This window comes from Protopterus annectens, chromosome 2.part0 (genome assembly GCF_019279795.1).
Source record: "Protopterus annectens isolate FY-2018-M chromosome 2.part0, PAN1.0, whole genome shotgun sequence".
NCBI lineage: Eukaryota > Metazoa > Chordata > Ceratodontiformes > Protopteridae > Protopterus > Protopterus annectens.
In genome coordinates, this window is record NC_056728.1 from 1476778977 (window position 1) to 1476791662 (window position 12686).

Genomic DNA, 12686 nt, shown 5'->3' on the forward strand with positions numbered 1-12686 from the left:
CAGGCATGGAAATCAGTATGGCATATGTTGTGACGTAGTCCCATGTTGTCGAATGGAGTGTGCCTTTGTAGGCTAAAGCAGTACATGTATGCTTATTGATTGTTAACACTAGTGAATACAAGTCAAGTATGGACTGTAGTACTACCTGAAGCTGTATGCCTCAACTGCACAGTATGGTTTATATCCACATGGCTTGTTAACACACTTTTGTTTGTTACCTGTAGCCCTCACACATCACATACCTCAGGCATGAGGTTATGTATGTGCTGATGCACAGTAATGTATGGTACACAGGTAATTGTAATCTGGGTTGCCATACCCTTGTGTCATGTAGGTATGTCTGATGTGTGTGTGTGTGTGTGGGTATGCCTGTAACATGGCCTCAGTGGTATGTGTGTCACAGGATATAGGTGCATATCTAGCAACATGTAAAGTGTAGTACAGCAGTATGCCACCTATAGTGGTGAATGTGTAGATATGTTACTGAGGGGTTTGCTATCATCATGTAGTGTGGTGTACTGTTAGTACTGTAACCATACTGTACATAGATTTAAATGGATGACAAATGTCTGTATGCATTAGCTTCATATACACATCCTGTGGCTAGGTGTTCCATTGTGTCACATACAGTGTGCCGTGTACTGTTGTATAGTCCTACATACTGGTTTCACTTTGTGGCTGTGCAGAACATGGTTTGGTATATAGCATGTTCCAGGCACTGTCAGGCAGTTGTGGTCTTAGCAGTCATATGTGTTATTAAAAGTGTGCATCTGCTGACAGCCAATAGGTTGCTATATATGGCATTTCAATGATGTCTGTACATTAGAATGTTGAGTGTGCAACATGGCTTTTTCACAATTACTGTTTAATTGTCTTCCAGGGTTATGGCACGCAACAGAAAGCCATCCTATACCCCTGAGGAGGAGGAAGTTATCAGAGATGCACTCATCCAACATTATAATCTACTGTTTTCAAGATCCTGCCAGGACCAGCATGGTCACACTGCACTGTAGCAGGATGTTGTCCATCGGGTGAATGATGTAGGCATGCATAACCAGACTTATGAGCAGGTACGCCATCACTGCAGTGATTTAATCAGACATGTTTGCCAGCATGCCTCCGATGTCCACAGACAACAGGTTGCCACAGGTGGTGGTGCTGCTATACATCTCCCCCTCACCAGAGTGGAAGAGCTGCTCCTTCCCGCCAAGGGTTTTGGCTCGGGACCAACCCCCCCCGGGGGTTTCCAAAAAACACTGTTTTTTTTTCTTTTAAAAATGGAGGGCAGTTTAACCCACCCAAAAAAACAATTTTTGGTGTGCCAATGTAAAATTTTTTGGAAAAAATTTTTTCCGTAGAACCCACCCTTGGTTATCCCCCAAGGGGTTAATAAATTTTGGCATTAAATTTCCAAAAAAAAAATGTGTTTACTGTGTATTGAAAGAAATATGGGGAAAAAAAAAGGCCCCGGGGGGTTTTTCAGGGGCAATACCTAAAAATAAATTTTGGGAAAAAAATTTTTTCCCTGTTAATTTGCCCTTTTTGCCCCCTTTGGGGTAAAAAAAAAAACCCCCCCCCATTTTACAATGTTATTGCAGATCCCGAAGGGCTGTTGTGAACTGAAATGTCCTAATTGCAGGTCGGTAAGCAAGAAGGCCAGTGTGAATCATCATTCCTAAAACATGTGCTCCTGAGATGGTAGGCTATACACCAGTTAAACCTGCATATAAAATGCTTCTTTGTTCCTGGTATATGCATCCGGACATGGTTTTGTATACCATGAAGGGCAAAAAACATTGGGGTTTTTAAATTTGAGTGAATGTTGTGCCCTTTACACTTTGCACCATGGGCCAATCAGTGAAAAACACATGCTATTGACACTCTTTTAACGACTTTTACCCATATTTAGCAACAACATCCTGGGGGTAGAGCTTTGGCTTGGAATGCCCCACCACAACCATAAACATGTTCCTATTGCTGTGGTGTGTGTGCAATTGAATGTGCAGTGAAAAGTGTGCATGTGTGCATGTGTTTTCATGTGTGCTTTGTTCATGTTCATTGTTCAGTTGGTTCATGTTCATTGTTCAGGGTGATGTGGCATGTGTTCAGGGTGATGGTGCATGTGTTCAGTTGCAGTGCATGTGTTCATGCCATGTTCAGGGTACATGTGTGCATTTCATGTTGATAGTCATTGTGCATGTGTGGAACATCCTGTACAGTGGAAAATTGCTTCCTGTCTCCCTCACATCGAAGTAATGTTGGTGGGTGCAGGGAATGAGGTCATGAAAATTTGTGACCATGATGTCATGTGTGGAAAGGGTTTCAGGGTCTTTTGATGGTAAATTGCAGTCAGTTTCCCACCCCATTTCCCCAATGTTCCCATTCATTCCCCAATGGTTAGGTGGCAGCTTTGGGTTTGGCATTGCCCAGGAAAGTGGGGTTCCGGGCACATGCAAAACACAGAACCATGCCCAGACCAGGGAAACGGTACCACAGGCATTTTCGGGGGTTGTGGGGACATCCATTCCAAGCCCACATCTCAAACCTCAACCGGCTTTGTGAAGACAGCAATGGAAGGCATGGCGGGGAAAGGGTACAAGGGCCATAACACCGCACAATGAAGTACCTGCCTTGCCGGGCCCCCGAATTTACCCATGTCAGATGGGGGGGAACACTAGATGTTCCGCTTTTAGCCAGGCCAGGACGTCAGGAGGCTGGGAGAACCTATCCAGCAAATTCCGGGGCGCCGGCCCCCCAATTCACCGATCCAGTAGTGAGACCAGCCCCGCAATGTTTGGCGGGCGTCAGACCGCCTGAGATGCCAGCACATCTCGGGCCCAGTCCCGCAACAGGGCCAGCCACCTTGCCTCGCGAATTTGTCTGGCTTGTACCCAATACAGTCCATGCCCCTGGCGGGCCAGGACTGGTCCGCAACATTCTGCCCGGGCAGGTACAGTCTGGGCTGTCCCAAAACCCCCTTTTTCAGCCAAGTACTGTGTCTGCAGACATGACACACCTCCAACAGTGGGCTCCCACAAACCCCTCCAAAAATGCCCAAGTACTGTTGTCCCCACACACACACACACACACACACACACACACACACACACACATACAATGTTGATTGGAGGGGCATTTTTGGGCTCTGAAAAAACACACACCCTTTTTGATGAAACTGTGCCACCTCCTGTCATCTGTGACATGATGGGAACAGGTAACAGGGTGCAAAAGGGTGCCCAAAAGGGCAATGTTAGCATGTTGTGAACAGTAAGGGGTAATGATATCCTTGTAGGTGTATCTGAGCAGGCAGATGCATCACAGCAGTGATTATAAATTTTTGTTTTTTCACCAGTTTTAAATTTCCCAAACATGGATTGTCCACATGTCCCATTTGTGTGTGGGGAAAGGGGCATGTTTTGTTGAGTGGATGTAATGTCTGTGATGTGTGCTGTACAGATTCCAAGGTGTACATTTGTGAACATGGTGGAGGTGCACTGTTTGCATGATGGGCATGGTACATGTGAAGGGTGACATGCCCTGTATTACACAGTGTTAATACCCCATTTTTTTGGTGCCCAAAAGCATGTCACCACATATGTCCAAAATTTGGGGAACATTTTGGGATGACATTTTGCCTTTTGGTGGTATTGTTGTATGGTCATTGGTTTGTTTTTATACTAACCTAAAATATTTTAACCAAAGTTACTGATGTCTTTAAATACACAAGCTTAGGATTGATTAAATTTTTTGGTTTTGTACATCCAACCGTGGAAAGTGCCCAATTTCCCAACATGATTGGATTGTCCCTCCTGGTAAAGCAAACATGGGTAACCCAAAATTCCAGGGTACAAAGCACCCTGTTGAACCCATCTTTCCCCGGGGGATCTAAGACACATTTTGGGAAACCCCGGTAACATGTCCCCAAAAGATTCATCCCTTTGCACACAAGTATCCCGATTTTCCCAGGGGTACACAAAGGAAAGGGGGGGGAAAGTTACAGGAAAGTGATTTACTGTTTTGTTTCCCCCCGTTGCTATGCCCCATTATACATGTTGGGGTTGTAACATTTGGGGAACCTCCTGAATTTCCATTTTTACAATGTGGTGTTTGGGGACGTCAATGAAGGTCCCCCCAAAATGTTTATAAAACTGTCATTTTTTAAAAACCCCAAAATCACTACATTTTTTCCAAAAAATATTGGGAAAAAGCGGTAAAAATGAAGGTACAGTGTATTTTTTCATATGGGAAATGGTCACATTACAATACCCACCCCAACCCAAATTTTCAATTTTATATGTTTTTGTCCCTTCCTTTTTTACATCACAATTTTTATAATTGTTTAACCCCACTTTTCAACAGTTTCAAACCACAAAATTCTTTACCTCATTCATGGTTTAAAACCAAGCTTCCCCACCCCCATTTTTATTTCCCCTGTGTTTTGTGGGATATGCATACAAACCCGCCAAAAACCCCAATTTTTTTTTAAATTCCTCCATGGATTTCCCCCCAAATTTTTAATCTCCAAAGATCCTAAGAAACTTAACAAAATTTTTCGGGGGTTTTTCAAAAAATTTTGTGGATGCTACACACACATGGAAAAAAAGGGATTCATTTAATGTTTTTAGTTCCCCCAAAAAACCCCCCCAAAGGATCCCCCCAAAATTCACAGTTCAAATCCTAACATTTAACACAAAATTGCAAACCCTCCTATATGTTTTTGGGAGATCATTTCCCGCTGTTTTTTATGTGAATTCCCCTTCAAAGGGTTTTTAAAAGTGTTTTCCCCATTCCCCAAAAAGGCCCCCTCAAAACAATTCCAAACCTTTCAAGGAAAAACCCCTCCAAATTGTTAACCTAAAGTATGCATTAAAAATGCATAACTTTTTGGGGGGTTTTTTTTTTTAAACATTTTGGGGTGCTCATCACACCGAGGTATTCACCTTTTTAATGTGTTTCCCCAGTCTCCAAAAGGCCACCCCAAAGGAACACACACAACATTCCCGATTCAAACCCTACCTAACTTTTTATGACACTAGGGAGAAAGCATTAACAAAGCTATATGCTTTATGGGAGTTTATTTTAAAACTGTATTTGTGGGATGCTGACATCATCACACTTGGAAAAGGGGTTACCCCCTAATGTGTTTCCCCAGTCTCCAAAAGGCACCCCCTCAAAGGCAATCTCACACACACACCAACACAAACAAACCCCACCAACATTTGCAGGAAAAAATTTAAAATGCTGATGCTTTACTGGGAGCTTTTTAAATTTTTTATTTGTGGGATCTGACATCATCACACTTGGCAAAAAGGTATTTACCTCTCCAAAGTTTCCCCGTCTCCAAAAGGCACCCTTTTCAAAGGCAATCTCACAATTCAACAACACAAATTCAAACCCACCCTATTTTAAAAGTAAGAAATATGATAACAAACCTTTTTTGCTTTTGGGTTCATTTTCCAAAAATTATTTGTGGGGTGCTGACATCATCAACTTTGGGAAAGAGGGTTTTACCCCTTAAGTGTTTTCCCTCCCAAAAAGGCCCCCTTTTAAAGGAAAACCAAACAATTCACAATTCAAAAATACCCAACTTGACAAATAAATCTTAAATGGCATATATTTTTGGGTTTTTAATGTGTTTTGTGGGTAGCTATCAACTTAAAAGGGCCCTTTTTAATGTGTTTCCGTCTCCAAAAAATCTTCCGGAAATTTTCCCCCCCAAAAACCCCAACAAAAAACCCCCCCCCAAAAAAACCCCCAAATCCCAAATTTAGGATTTAAACCCCACCAATAATTATAGCTAGGAATTCATTCTGCACCAACTTTTTGGGTGTTTAATTTGCTGTATTTTAATAATCTAATTGGCAAAGATTTCATCCCCCTTGTTTCCCCTTCCCAAAAAACCCCCTAAAAAAAACAAAATATCATAAGAAACCCCTGCTTGAGGATTTAAACCCCTCTAAATTGTATTCTGTGAGATAGCTTCACTAAAATTTGTTTATTTGGGTTTTTTTCCATGCAATTTGTAGGAGTGACCTGACTGGACATTAAATTTTGTCATTGTTTTGCAACCCAGGAATGAATTTTTCGCTGTAAAATCTTGCAGGTCCCTTCAAGCACACTTTACAAAAAAACCTTTATAACTACAATTTTTTCACATTTTTTTTTGTGGGTAAACAGTGTTGTATTTTAAAGGCATTCAAAGTTTTTGGGTGTTTTTCCCCCCAGTGTGATTTGGGGGTTTCCTTGAAAAACTGCTTTGGGGGCATGTTCTCAAAAACCCAGAATTTGGGTTTTTGTTTGCAGACAATAGCTCTTTCCTGACTGCAATCATGTGGTAGGACACACAACCAACATACGGGCTATAACCCATTCTTTTTCACCAAACTTTGGATTAATGTTCTTAAACATTCAACAGGTTTAAACCCGTAAATACCAAAACTGTTCACAAAGTCTTTTTTTCGGTTTACTTTTCCTAGGGGGGAAAAATTTTTTCCGTAAAGGGGTTATTTGGTTTGGGGGGAAACTTTTACACTACAGGAATTCCTGGGTTTTGTGGGCCGTCACTGGGATTTGTATTATGGGGGTCAAGGGTTTACATTGCATCGGTGTTACCCCTCAGGGCTTTCTGACTTTTTTTCTGACAAGCAAGAGGGAAGTTTCTGTCTGTACCCCCAGATTTCTTTCCGAACAAAAAACCTGAAAATAAACCCCTGATCCTTTTAACATTCCCCAAAATATTTTGTATCAGGGCAGTGTTGTCACATTAATCCCCATGCCAAATGGTTTTTGACCTCCCCCAGCTTCAATTTGGGTTTTTCCAACAATGCCCTTTGAACCCGGCCGCCCCCCAAAAAACTCAGTAAGGGGAGGGGAACTGTTAAACAACGGGGGCTACCTCCCAAGCCCTGACTGGACTCATCAGGGGGTTTAAATCCAAAACCCCCAAAACCCGCCCCTGGCCAGACAAAGCAAACCTACATTACAACAAAAAAATCGGACACAAAAACTCCAAAGAAACACCCAAAAAGGACCAAACAACTCTAACCCCCCTAAAACTTCACAAGTTTAAAAAACAGTCACTGCCCTTGGCAAAAAAAACCCCCTTAACTTTTAAGGGACTTAATTTGGGGGCACTTTTATCCCGGGAACAAGGGAAGTAGGGTTTTTTCCAATTGACTCAATCACCTTTAATCCCCCAATACAAAATGGGTAATTACCAGCTTTTTAAACCCCCAACGTTCCCCCCTTGGTACATCAAAGGCTAAGGGGGCCCTGTCAACCCAGGAAATACCCTACCCTTTTGGACTCTACCCCACCAAATTACCATTAAGCAAACATACTTTTCATTGGGAACATATTTTTTTTCAAAATCCAGTGTCTGTGCCCTTTCATGCCCAAATCCACTACAACTATGGACCCAGACCTGACCCCTATTTCCAGACCTTTTCTTCCCCCCCATTGGCTTTTTTAAGGGTAAAAAAAAACCCCCAAAAACTTTCAGGGGGGAAAAAAAAAAAAGGGGTTCTGTAAAAATATGTTAACCCCCGAAGAGCACTCAAACACATCAAAAGGCATTTGATCAGACATGGTTAGGGTACAAAAAACGAAAACTAAGGACTTCTAATGGTTTTTAACAAACTGGACCCAAAAACAAAAAGGGGTTTTATATCAACTAAAAATCGGGGGGGTAGACTGCAAAAACAAATACATGGCAAATGACATAAACTGACAGTTTTTGATGTCAAACCCCCCCCAAACCAACCCCCCAGTTATTCCTGGGAACACGGGGAAATTTAAGGGCTCCCCCATTTTAAGAAAAAAACCCAAAAATTTTCCCCAAAACATTGACTGGGAATTAAATCAAATGCACCCCAACAGTTCTAGGATTGTTTCCCAAAAGATGGCAACCTGGTACCCCCACAGGGGTTAAAAAAGGGGCCTGCAACAAATGGGGACTTTGTTTCCCCCCAGGGTTATCATTTTTAACAAACATACATTACTACGGGCAAAAATCCCTACACAAAATTGGGGTTTCCTTGAAATTTATGGAAAAAATAACGTCAAACTAGGGGTTCCCAAAGCCCTGGGAAATGAAAGTCAACCCCAATCCCTTTTAAACCCCTTTATACAATAGGAAACATATATCTACCCAATCACAAGATATCTAAAGGCAGGGGACCCTTTACCCCGCCATTTGCTATACAAACAGGAGGGGCATCAAAGGCCAATCCCTGGAACTTCTGATATCTAGGTATGCTAACACGGATTTTTTTTGGCCCCCTTTAATGGAACTTCAACAACCTTTGGGCAATCACAAGGCCCAAGATGAGGGGCCCGGGGGGCCAGAAGCTTTTTACTGCTTTTAAAAAGATAAATAACCCCTAAAATTTGGCAACATTCATGGGAAAGTTTTCCCCCCATCCCCCCCCGGGGAATGTTAAAAGGGTTAGCCTCCCCGACATCACGTGCATGGTGTGCCCTCCTAGCAAAAACCAGTTACCAGATGGTGCCCCTGCCTTACATAGCATGTGAATTACATCCATTTGATGTTCTACAATTCACAGGAAAGTCCCAAAAGCAAAAAAGTGGGCCCGCTCCACAGTGTTGCCCCAAGGCCCTGGACAAAACCTATTGCCCAAATCCTTTGAAGCAGGGTTTTTGGGAAAACCCTCACAAGCATTGTGAAAACCCAAAACGGATTCAAATTTTTTTGGGGGGCAACTTCCCGACCTTTTTTGTTTTAAAAGACATCCTGAGCAGAATTTCCACAAGCCCCCACTCCCCCTTAACACAATCCCCACCGCCCAACTACCCCCGGTTAAATCTCACAATTTTAAAGATGGTTGTAAATGGATAGGATGCCCCCCAGGCAGATTTATGCCCTTTGAATAACCCGTTAAATCATCCCCCAGGCCAGTCCTGGGGTCTTTGTTCATAACAATGTCGGCTAAAACAAAGGAAATGGCTGCCATTTTTAATATGCAAATGTTGATTCAATTCCCGTGGACGATTCCCGGGTTCCGGTAATTCCAGACCCCCTAACTGCCTTCCTTTTTATATGCAATTTTATAAATTGTGCCCCCTTTCCCCTGGTGTCACCAAAAAGTGTGTGATTTTGTTTGGGGGGGATGAATACAGTATTCCCTTTTACACGCCAATTTTTGGAAACCCCTTTATTTAGTTTCCCTATTTTCTCAATCAAGGGGGGGCATTTTTACCTCAGGATGTTGGTCAAGCCCCATTTTTTATGTTTAACATACAATAATTAAAAAATGTTTAAACCAAGGGTCTAACTACGAGGTTCACTTTGGTTTACCCCACCCCATTGCTTCTGCATTATGAGTCTTGCCTTTTTTTTAACCCTTCCCTACAGCTTTAACATTCCACTCAGGTTAAAGTCCCCTTAACTAACACCCAAAGGGGACCCCAAAAATTTAAAACATGCGGGGGGCAGATTCTCAAAAAGGTACCATATTTAAACAGTCCCCTCAACAGCCCCCATGACCACCCCAAAAAATTCCAGGGGGAAATTTTAGTTATTTAAAGGGTTTTTGGGGTTTTTTTTTCCCCAAATTTTAAAAAAACTTTTTAAAATTTTTGTTGAACCCCTTTTTTTTGGGGTAGGGAATTCCGGGTTTGCAAAAAAATTTTTGGCCCCTTTTCCCCCAAAAGGGGGGGGCCCCAGGGCAACTCGGGTTTTTTGGGCCCCGTTCCTTGGGTTTGGGCCCCGGTTTTGTTTTTTTTTCCCCCTTTTTGGGAACAACCAAATTTTTTTTAATTTGGGGAATTTTAAAATTTTTTCTGGGGGCCCTACCCGGGGGGGTTTTTTTAGGGTTCCTGGGGTTTTTCCCAAATTTTTCCCCACCTTTCAACTTCCCTGGGGGACATAAAATCCCAATTCGGGGTTGGGCTGAATTTTTTTAAATTTTAAAAAACCCCCCCAAAATTTTCCCTTGCAAAATGCTTTTTGATCCCCCTTTAAAATTTTTGTTTTTGAAACATTCCAAAACTTTACTATAGGTTTAAATTTTGTTTTAAAAAAATCCCTTTTTTGGGTTAAACCCCCGAAAATTTCTATGGGCGAAAGGGGGGGCCATGGATCCTTTTAAAAACCCCCCTACATTTTTTCAACGTTGAAATTTTTAAAATACCCCGGGGGGGTTTTTGGCGTTTGGGGGCCTCCGCCCAAAAATTACTTTCCCCCCCTATTTCCCCGGGCCCCCCAAACCCCCCCCCAAAAATGGGGGCTTTACCGCTTTGCTAATTCCCGCAATTTTTCCCTTTTTGAAATTTTTTTTTGCTGAAAGGTCCCAAATTTTCCAAAAGGGGTTTTGGGAATTTTTCTTTTTCTTTTTTTTTTGGTTTTTCGTGTTTATTTTTTTAAAAAAGGGGTTTCCCTTTTAAGGGGGCCTGAAAGGGGGCCAGGTCTTCAATTTCAAACCCTATTTTTGGGGCCCGGGGGAACCCCCCTTTTATTTGGGGCCAAAATTATTTAGGGGGCCCCCGCGTTTAAAATTTGTTGCCTTCTTTTTTTAAAACCTTTTCACCCTCCTTTGGGTTTACTCCTTTCGGTTTTTTAAAAACCCCTTCCCGAACCCCCCAATTGGGGGCTGTTTTTTCCCCCCCCCTTTTTCCCTGGGTCCTGTTGGAAAAATTTTTCCCAACACTCCTTTTTTTGGGTTTTGGTTTTATTTGGGTCCCCAATTTTTCGGCCGTCCCTTTGGGGCCCCCCGGTTTCGGGGTTTTTTTTTTTTTTTCCCCGGGGTTTTTGGGGGTTTTATTTCCCCCCCGGATGTTTTGGTCCCCCTTTTTTTTAAAATTTCCCCCCCATTTCTTCATTTTGGGGGGTTTTATCTTTTGCTTCCAGGGAGGAAAAACCCTTTTTTTTTCTCCCCCCCTTTGGTTTGGGGTAAATTTTTCCCCTTTGGAACCCCCAACCCCCTTATTTTTGCCCTTTGTTTTAGGGGGGAAAAAAAAAAACCCCCTACACAATTTTGGAAACAAAATTCTCCCCCAAAAAAACAGAAAAGGGGAAATTTTACAAAGTTTAAAACCAATTTGGGAAACCCCAAACCCGGCTTATAACGGTTGGGCCCCTCTTAAATTTTTAAAAATTGTTTTTAAACAAACCCCAAAACCCCTTTTTATTTAAATGTTTTTTTGTTTGTTTGAAGGCCCTGAACTTTCCCCAAACTTAAGGGTCCCCTTAAAATACATTTTCATTGTTTCCCCTTACCCCCAAATTCCCCTTTCCCCATTTTTTAAAAAAAAATTTAAAAAAAAAAAGTTCCAAATTTTAAAAGCTGGGCCCCCCCCCTTTTTTTTAAAAATTTTTTTTACCATTTTAATTTATTTGGGGAAAAAACCCTTTTCTTTAAATTTTTGGGTTTTGTGTTGGGCCCCGGGGAAAACCCGGGAATTTTTTTTTTTTTAGGGTTTAAATTTCCCAAATTTTTGGGAGGATTTTAAAAAATTCATTTTTTTTCCCCTTTTTTCCCCGCCAACCGTGAAAAAACCCCCCCAAAAAAAAACCTTTTTAAAGTTTTAAAACCTTTTATTTTAAAAAAAGAAAACAAAATTTTTTTAAAAGGGTTTAAAACCCAAAATTTTTATTCCCTTAAAGAACAGGGGTTCTGGGGTTTTTAAATGGCAAGGGAAAATGGGCAAAGGGTTTTAAAAAATTTTTTGTTTTCCCCCCTTTTTTTCCCTTTTTCCAAAATAGGGAAAACTTTTAAAAAACCCCCCATGGTTTTGTTTCTTTGGGAAAATTTTCCCTCCCCAATGATTTTTCCCACAATTTTTCACTTTCCCTTTAACCCCCCTTTTTTTCCCCAAAACACCGATTTTTCTTTCTTGGGGAAAAATTGGGGTTTAAACCCCCAATTGTTTTTTTTTACTAACTTTTTTCAATTTTAAAAAACCCCTTTAAATTTTTTGTTTTTCTTTATTTCCATTAAATTGATTTTTTTAATTAATTAAAAAAAATTTTTTTTTTTTAAATATTGAAATTTTTTTTAACCAAATTTGGTTTTTTTTGGTTTTTTAAAAATCGGGGGAAAAAATTTAAAATTTTTTTTTTTTTTTCATTTTGGGTTTTTTTCCCAGGGTTTTTGGGTTTTTTGGAAAAGGGCCAGCTTTTCTTTTTTTTTTTAATTTGCAAATTCCTTTTTTGGGGTTTATGTTTCCCCCTTTTAAATAATTTTAAACCAAATTTTTTTAAAAAAATCCCCCTGGGATCCTCCCAAAAAGGGGTAATTTTTAAAAAAAACCCCCCCGGGGAAAAGGGGGGGTTTTTAAGTTTTAAACCCCGTTTAATTTAAACAGGAAATTTTTTTTTTAGCCCCAAACCCAAAATTTTTTTTTTTTAAAATTTTTAAAAGGGGGTATCAGAATGTCATTGTCATGACCAAAATTAATCTAATCTAAAACTGATACTGAGAAGTCATCAATCCTACATAGAGTAAGTTACCGGTAAACCAACTCATAAGAATCCAGTAAATCCTGTGCTAGACGGAGACAAGGACTTACTAGGTGTATAAAATCTACCCCAACACACTTGGGGTTCTTCCTGATTCCCTATACTTTATGGCTCCGTGACGTTCGGGGCTTATATTTTATCCTGGCAGAACACACTTGGTCATTTTGATTTGGGCTGGACTTAGTATGTCCCTACATACATTCTTTCT